Source organism: Lycium barbarum, chromosome 9, assembly GCF_019175385.1.
Source record: "Lycium barbarum isolate Lr01 chromosome 9, ASM1917538v2, whole genome shotgun sequence".
In the NCBI taxonomy this organism is placed as follows: Eukaryota; Viridiplantae; Streptophyta; class Magnoliopsida; order Solanales; family Solanaceae; genus Lycium; species Lycium barbarum.
Genome location: NC_083345.1, coordinates 1,076,853 through 1,083,569, shown reverse-complemented (window position 1 = coordinate 1,083,569; position 6,717 = coordinate 1,076,853). Strand labels below are relative to the sequence as shown.

At 33.4% G+C, this 6,717-nt stretch overlaps 1 long non-coding RNA gene across 5 annotated transcripts; it reads right to left on the bottom strand.

The window, feature by feature from the left end:
* Positions 1-235: 235 nt before the first annotated feature.
* Positions 236-6,277, bottom strand: LOC132611165 (uncharacterized). Of its 5 annotated transcripts, XR_009571490.1 has the most exons (15): positions 6,240-6,277; positions 6,040-6,099; positions 5,440-5,520; positions 4,819-4,871; positions 4,608-4,735; positions 4,417-4,495; positions 4,206-4,332; positions 3,963-4,120; positions 3,696-3,819; positions 3,302-3,615; positions 3,073-3,215; positions 2,755-2,814; positions 1,697-1,771; positions 811-855; positions 236-418 (listed from the first exon to the last, which is right to left on the bottom strand). It is a non-coding gene; the product is annotated as an uncharacterized LOC132611165 (long non-coding RNA). The 5 variants fall into 5 exon arrangements; XR_009571489.1 differs by lacking the exon at positions 2,755-2,814; XR_009571493.1 differs by lacking the exon at positions 2,755-2,814 and having other exon boundaries at positions 3,073-3,169.
* Between the last annotated feature and the right edge of the window lie 440 nt (positions 6,278-6,717).

Below are 6,717 nucleotides of genomic sequence, written 5' to 3'. Positions count from 1 at the left end.
GACTTACCAAAGAGAAAACTTTCATCCTTCTTAAAAGCCCAAAAAAAGATACATCCACGAGCATCGTAACATATTAATCACCTTAGTCATAAAAATATTTCTTCTTTATCTATATTAAAACTAGATGGCCCGAGCACGTGCTCGAATGTTGTTATATAAAAATGGTCTGACTTTTGCAAGGTACTTCCTTATTCGTTTGGTAGGAGTTTTAACCAAAAAAAAGGAACCAGTACCATCAAGTTAAATATTACTCATAACATAATATGCTTCATATTGTGCGGAACAAAGTTATATTATTACATTGCCAAGCTTGCTAGAAAGAGAAAAGTTGTGAAATTCTTGATGTTCTTGGTGTAAGAGGGTACAATCTGGATTCAACCAGTTGTTGTCGGCTGTGGAAATTGCATCTGGGTATTAACTGGAAAAGAGAAGAGAAATCATACAAAGTTAGATAAGAATTGCTACAAGTTACAACTAATACAGTCAAATTGTAATGCAATGTTTAAGGTATACCATCAATCTTTGAGAGAGTTGGAATAAAAGTTCAAAATCATGCAGCAGCATGAGGATTCTATTAACAAACCATAAGAGTTGTACAAATTAAAAGGTGAAGAATGAAACCAAAACCAACTTAATTGAGTAGCAATTATCTAAAGGAGAGGAGATAATTGAGCACATTAACCAAGTTAATTGAGTAGCAATTATCTAAAGGAGGGGAGATAATTGAGCACATTATATTAACTATTAGAAAAATAAATGAGTGCCCAAATTAAAAAGTTGAAACAAACATGTAAAGAAATACAGACAAACCTGAAAGATAATAGGAATAATTGGTTGCACAGTATCCCGATAAACCTGCAAAGTATTACATAAGTCTAAATCATGATAGGAAACTGGAACTTAACACATTAAGTTGGAAATGCTTTACATGTCAAAGACCAGAAGAATGAAAAGAGAAATGTAGAGATTAGAGGAAAGTGATAGTAAAACACCAACCCTTGCAAAGCAAAGAGCTAAACGTAATTCAATGTACAACAGTAAGAAAAGAAAGCAAAACAGAGGTAAGCACAATATTATGGATCTAACGGAAGCTCCCTGTAAATTCTCAAGAAATAGAAGCAGCAAAGCAACATACATATTATGCAAAAGAGATCTGACTTCGAGAAGATAATTCCCTATTTGTTTTAATTGTTTAGTAGGAGTTAAAGAAAGGAAGCAGTACCATCAAATAAAATTAACGTAATATGCCTCATATTATGTACATTCAATAGTGGAACAAAGTTATAGTATTACATTGTAAATGTAACTGGACTGTAGCAGCGATTGTTGGCAGCACGTGATTCATCTAGGTATTACTTGAAAAAGGAGTACCAAGCATGCGAAGTTACAAGTCACAACTAATACATTCATTTTGTGAAGCCAAAAATTTAGATGGCCTGAATTTTCTGAGGTAATAGTTATCCTGGAGAAGTACATGATGTCCATTTTGGTAGATTTAAACATAGAAAGTCGAGGATACGTGCAACAATTCTGAAATCTTAATGACCAAGGTTTATCTTTTCTATCAGAGATTGAATCAATCATAATCAATTATCATCAGAAGTATTAGGCCAAAACTTTAGATACATTCTGAGAAAATCAAACTTCCATCGAAGAGAAGCAAATGAAATCGAGAATATTTTTGCTTGTTAATTACCTTTGTAGAATTTTCTTGTCTATTTCCCTGCATTCTTCCTCAAAGCATGTCGGCTGTGGTACGCATATAAAGAACCTGAAACAAAAATGGCATTTTGCTGTCATTAAAATGTGCAGCTCAAGTAGGACACTTCATACCACGATATTAAGTAATGACGGAGAAGATATATAAATTTATGCATGAAATATGAACCTTCCTTGTCTGATAGTGCAGTAATACCTAAGCTGACCAAATGCAGTATCAGTCTCATAAAGTTTTTTGTTCTGGACTTATATTTAACGAAGTCGGTCAAGTGATTAATAGTTGGCAATAAATAAAATTTCTTAGAAATAATTCAATATGATTAATAATAGAGAAGCCATGTTCATTTAAAACTTGAATTTAGCATTTATTGATCAAGTCTGTATCTTTCAACCAAATCGATAAACAGCAAAGTTAAAGCTCAAAAAAGTATCAGTGACCGCTAAAGCGTACGAACTCTAATAGTTGAAAGCACTTCTTGACTACTAGAAGTTTCTCATGTCTACATCCACTTCAAGGAACCTTTAGACACTCAAATAGTAGCTCAAGGCCGATGACACTTTCTTCCATCTAAGTTTCAGATTTTACCTCACCTTTTTCTTTCCTTTTTAGTCCTTGTTTTGTGATCCTAGTATCAAAAGCCTTAATTTCCCTTTCAGATTTACAGTCTGCAAAGATGTACTGTAATATAGTTCTAAAGAATGATTAGAAAAACTTTGCATAATATATGAAGTTTGGTAAAATAGAAAGAGCATAGCAAAAATGAGTCGTCTATGTTTATCTTAAAACAGAAACTTATCAATTAACTGGATTAAGGCTGGATCTCTTGGCTTTGATCATAACAAATAGAATAGATACGGGAAGGTACAATTTTTGCTATATTCTTTTAGCTCTTGCTGGAGTCTACTTCATTCTTCATAAATACTTAATACTTAAAATTCAATAATAGGAAGTTTCTAAGAAGAGAAGTGTGGAAAGTTTCTTTGCATCATGGAGACTATAGTATGAATAAAGTTCTTCGTCTTCTACTATCATACCTATTTTAGAAGATAGGCACCAATCTACTGGCAAGCAATAAGGAAAATGAAACCAGATACCTATGAGACAAAGGTTGAATGAGTTAAAATCAATTTGCACTTTTGTCATGTACAAAAATTGTTGCAAGCAAAGAAGTCTAGCAAAGGAAAGAAACAACACTTGCAGCATGGTATAAACTTTTTCCGTTTGCCTTAATAAGTATACAATATATAAATAAATAAATAAATAGATTCAAAGGAACAGAAACCCAAAAATAAGAAAGCAGTAAACTGCGCAAAACAAATTAAGATTAGTTGAACAAATGTAATTTTTATTACCTTTGTTTGATGGATGTAAATGTCGTCGGAATATCTAGTTGTAAGACAAAAAGTCAAAAGCAAGCTGCAAAATGGAATTGATTTCCCTGCAAAAGAACTGTTCTGCAAAAGCCAAAAGTGATTGCAAAAGAAAGTTGGTTACCCTGCAAATCTGTTTACCAGAAAGAATGAAACAAGGTACAATATATTTGAAGATTATAAAGAATGAGAAAGAGAACTTTTTAATGACCTTTATTTCATTTTAACTGGAGTTGTTGGCTCCAGTTTTTGTTTCAGCTTGAGCGAGTGACGTCGCTCGTTTGGTACTTTTGTTTCTTCATCGAGGGAAATCAAATGTTTCTTTTTCCTTTTGCCGCCTTCTTCAATGTCAGTTTTTGGTGGTTCAGGGAGAGAATGTACCATGTTTCCTTTTTCAGTGCAGGAAAAAATGTACAATTTTCCAAATGTTGCTTGAGAAGTGTGGGAGAATGATTTTTTCACTTGAATTATATAAAAGTTCTGATTCCGACTGCTTTGAATATTCTGCATTGGTAGCAACTCATCCTGGGGAGAAATATATTTTAGCTTTTTGTTTGTTCAATCACAAAGTGAGCATGTGTAAATTATTCAGTTAGAATGCTTACCTCGGTTGAAGCAAGGTTGTAAATCTCTTCTGTGGTAAGGGATAATAATTTTTTTGCTTCTTTGTCTATAATTATCCCAATTGTTGAGCCGAAGGCATCTTGGAGATTCACATCAAATCGGCACCTGCAAGCGTATATGTTCAAAAGACAATTTTTTTTATAGGAATAGAAAGATTGTAGTAAACATTGTGTTTGGACATATGTGTAAGCTTTTTTTGGATGAAGTAAGTGGTATGGACATATGTGTAAACTTAGAGGTAAAAGTACCTGGGAATCAACATATTTTGTTGCTTACAAGTCATACACTGAAACTTTCTTTTTATTAAACTTCTCACTTCTTGTTTGCAGTTGGGACATAGTAAAACATAGCAACTTTTGAGTTTATTTGGAAGTGATACTTTTGCCTCAATGGAGAAGGAATGCCCCTGCGTTATAAGAAAATGAGACTAATCATTATAAGGATAAGTACAGCCAGAAATTATGAACTATCTGAATAGAAATTATACTAACATCCTGTTGTCATTGAACATTTGCAATTGGCACAATTTATTCATCTACTGAAACCCTGATAAGAGATCCAGATTCAGATGTGCTCCTCAGACTGAAAGAAGCAAGCATTTCTCTATTTTCCATGACCCTATTCGGGGGAAAAATTTAAAAACTTTAGGATAATAATAATTAGGAAGAATGAAGGACAATATAGGCTGGAGTAATGTGATACCATGTGTGCAGTTGTAGGCATTGGGAATAAGGTGGATCAGTTTGTATTGTTGTGTTAAATCTTGTTGTCAACGATATACCTACATTAATTACATGATCTTTTATTTAACAAAGTACAAAGTAATGTATCTATATTAATTGCAATAATATTTTATTTATGAGATACAAACTTATGTTCCTCTTTTAGCTTACCATTGTACTTGGATACCCCAATACTCCTGGCAAAGATGATAGGACGTTCTTGGAATTGGCTAAGGAGTTTCCTGCCTTCGTCCTCAATAATAGCCTCTTTCCAGAGTGTGAAGGTGAAAGTTTGTTTGCTGTTACTTTAAAATGGTAAATATATTGTATATTTTTAATTGTAAAATAATAAGGATTCTGAAAAGTTTGCAAATGCACTTACTCGGTATCGATGGAATGAGTTCTTGCAATCTTTTCTGCACTTTTGCAACAAACCTTGGTGGGAAGCAACGGACAACAATTATGAGTACATCTATTGGCAAACAATTTGTATTCAATAAACGAATGTGTGAAAAGATAGTTTTAACAGCCTGTGTTAAAGTGCATATTTAGTGATAAAAGAAGTAAAATAATCATACTAAATTCTGCGTCCTTAAGCTGTTCTTTGGTAGACTGGGAGGCCTGATTATTGATGTCTCGAAATGACGTAAGATTCAGCTTTGTGGGTGGTGGCAACTCATCCTCATCTGGGCTATCTTTTTCAATTGGATCAACTATGGTTTTTTTGTCGATAACCCACTCAAACGTAAGCAAAGGTCTTTCACATCTCAAATTTGGTACTTGTATGCACGCACCCGTTATCAAATAGGTATGGAACAGTTTGAACAAGTCTTTATAACAGGGGATTTCATCACCGTAAACAATAGCTTTTATCTGGTCTTTCTGTGAGCGATTCATAAGGAAATAGCGGAAGAGACATACACAGGCAATGTAAGCAATTGATTTAGAAATGTTATGTAAAATTAAGATACAAACAATTGATTTTGCCAAAAGAAGGAAGTACCTGTTCATCTTGAAAGATCATGTTCAAATATTTTATCTTTCGGTGAGAACCTTCCGCTGGTTTGCATATATTTTTTATACCCTGAAAAATAATTAAAGTGGGGTAAACAATGAAAGAACATGATGAAGGGAGCCGCTGATGAAAAATATAAATGCAACTAATAACTTACATATGTTGTATCAATAGTTAGTAGCTCTTCAAAAGTCCTAAGAGAATGCTTTGTGAATAATTTCATTATACACTATATTGTAGGTAGAATGGTCATCAGGGTCGTCTGCTGTTGCGGGTCAGATTAACATTTTTACATAGCCTGAACTTTTTGCTCTTGATAAAGCAACATAAAGTTGACCGTGTGAAAAGACAGGTTCACGTAAATAAATTCCTACGGAACCTAGTGTCTGACCTTGAGCTTTATTTATAGTCATAGCAAAACATAGTCGAATAGGAAATTGTGTTCTCATTGGTTAAACAATTTTTTTTTGTCATAGTTAAAATTTAATATATTCCTACAGCACACACACCCATACAATTAAAAATAATAAAAAAAATAATAAAATATGGATATAGCTGGAAACATAGTATTAGGGCAGCGGAAATTACCTCCTATAGTCGGGGTATTGACTGCTTTCAACACGTAGAGCAAATTTCAATTTCAAAAGCCTGTGAAATGGAAATTGTACAACCATTAATAGAAATACGTAACTAAGTGACAAAACAAAGCACAAACCCGAAAACTTGGAACAGCAATTGACAAATTCTCGGCAGAAAGAATAACTCAGTCAAAATCAGAAAACACTAACCCCAAAAATTATACTCACATTGAAACACAAGTATGGCCTAACAAAACATAAGAGAAGAAAATATCTAAAATTTTGCCTTTTTCGAAGCAAGCAGAAAGTCAGAAATAAAACCAATAATAAATAAATAAATGAGCGGGAAGAGAAAACAAAAATTAGAGTCAACACAAAAGATAACCTCCATTTTACTATCTCTGTCAAATAGAGAAAGGCCAATGATAAGTTCTACAAAAAAGAAAGACCAAATTAAGCAGTCTGACAACAATATTGCACACGTGTACAATGGTTTGGAAAAGTTAAAAAGTCATACCATTTAAATTACCAAGTAAATTGCACACGTGTACGGTGGTTTGGGAAGGTTAAACGAGCCGTCCCACAAATTACCAAGTTAGAAACACGTGTCATTGAAAAAGCCAAATAAAGTCATCAGAATGAATTTTTGAGTCAAATGACTGTTTTACCATTAGTCGTCCAAGGAACC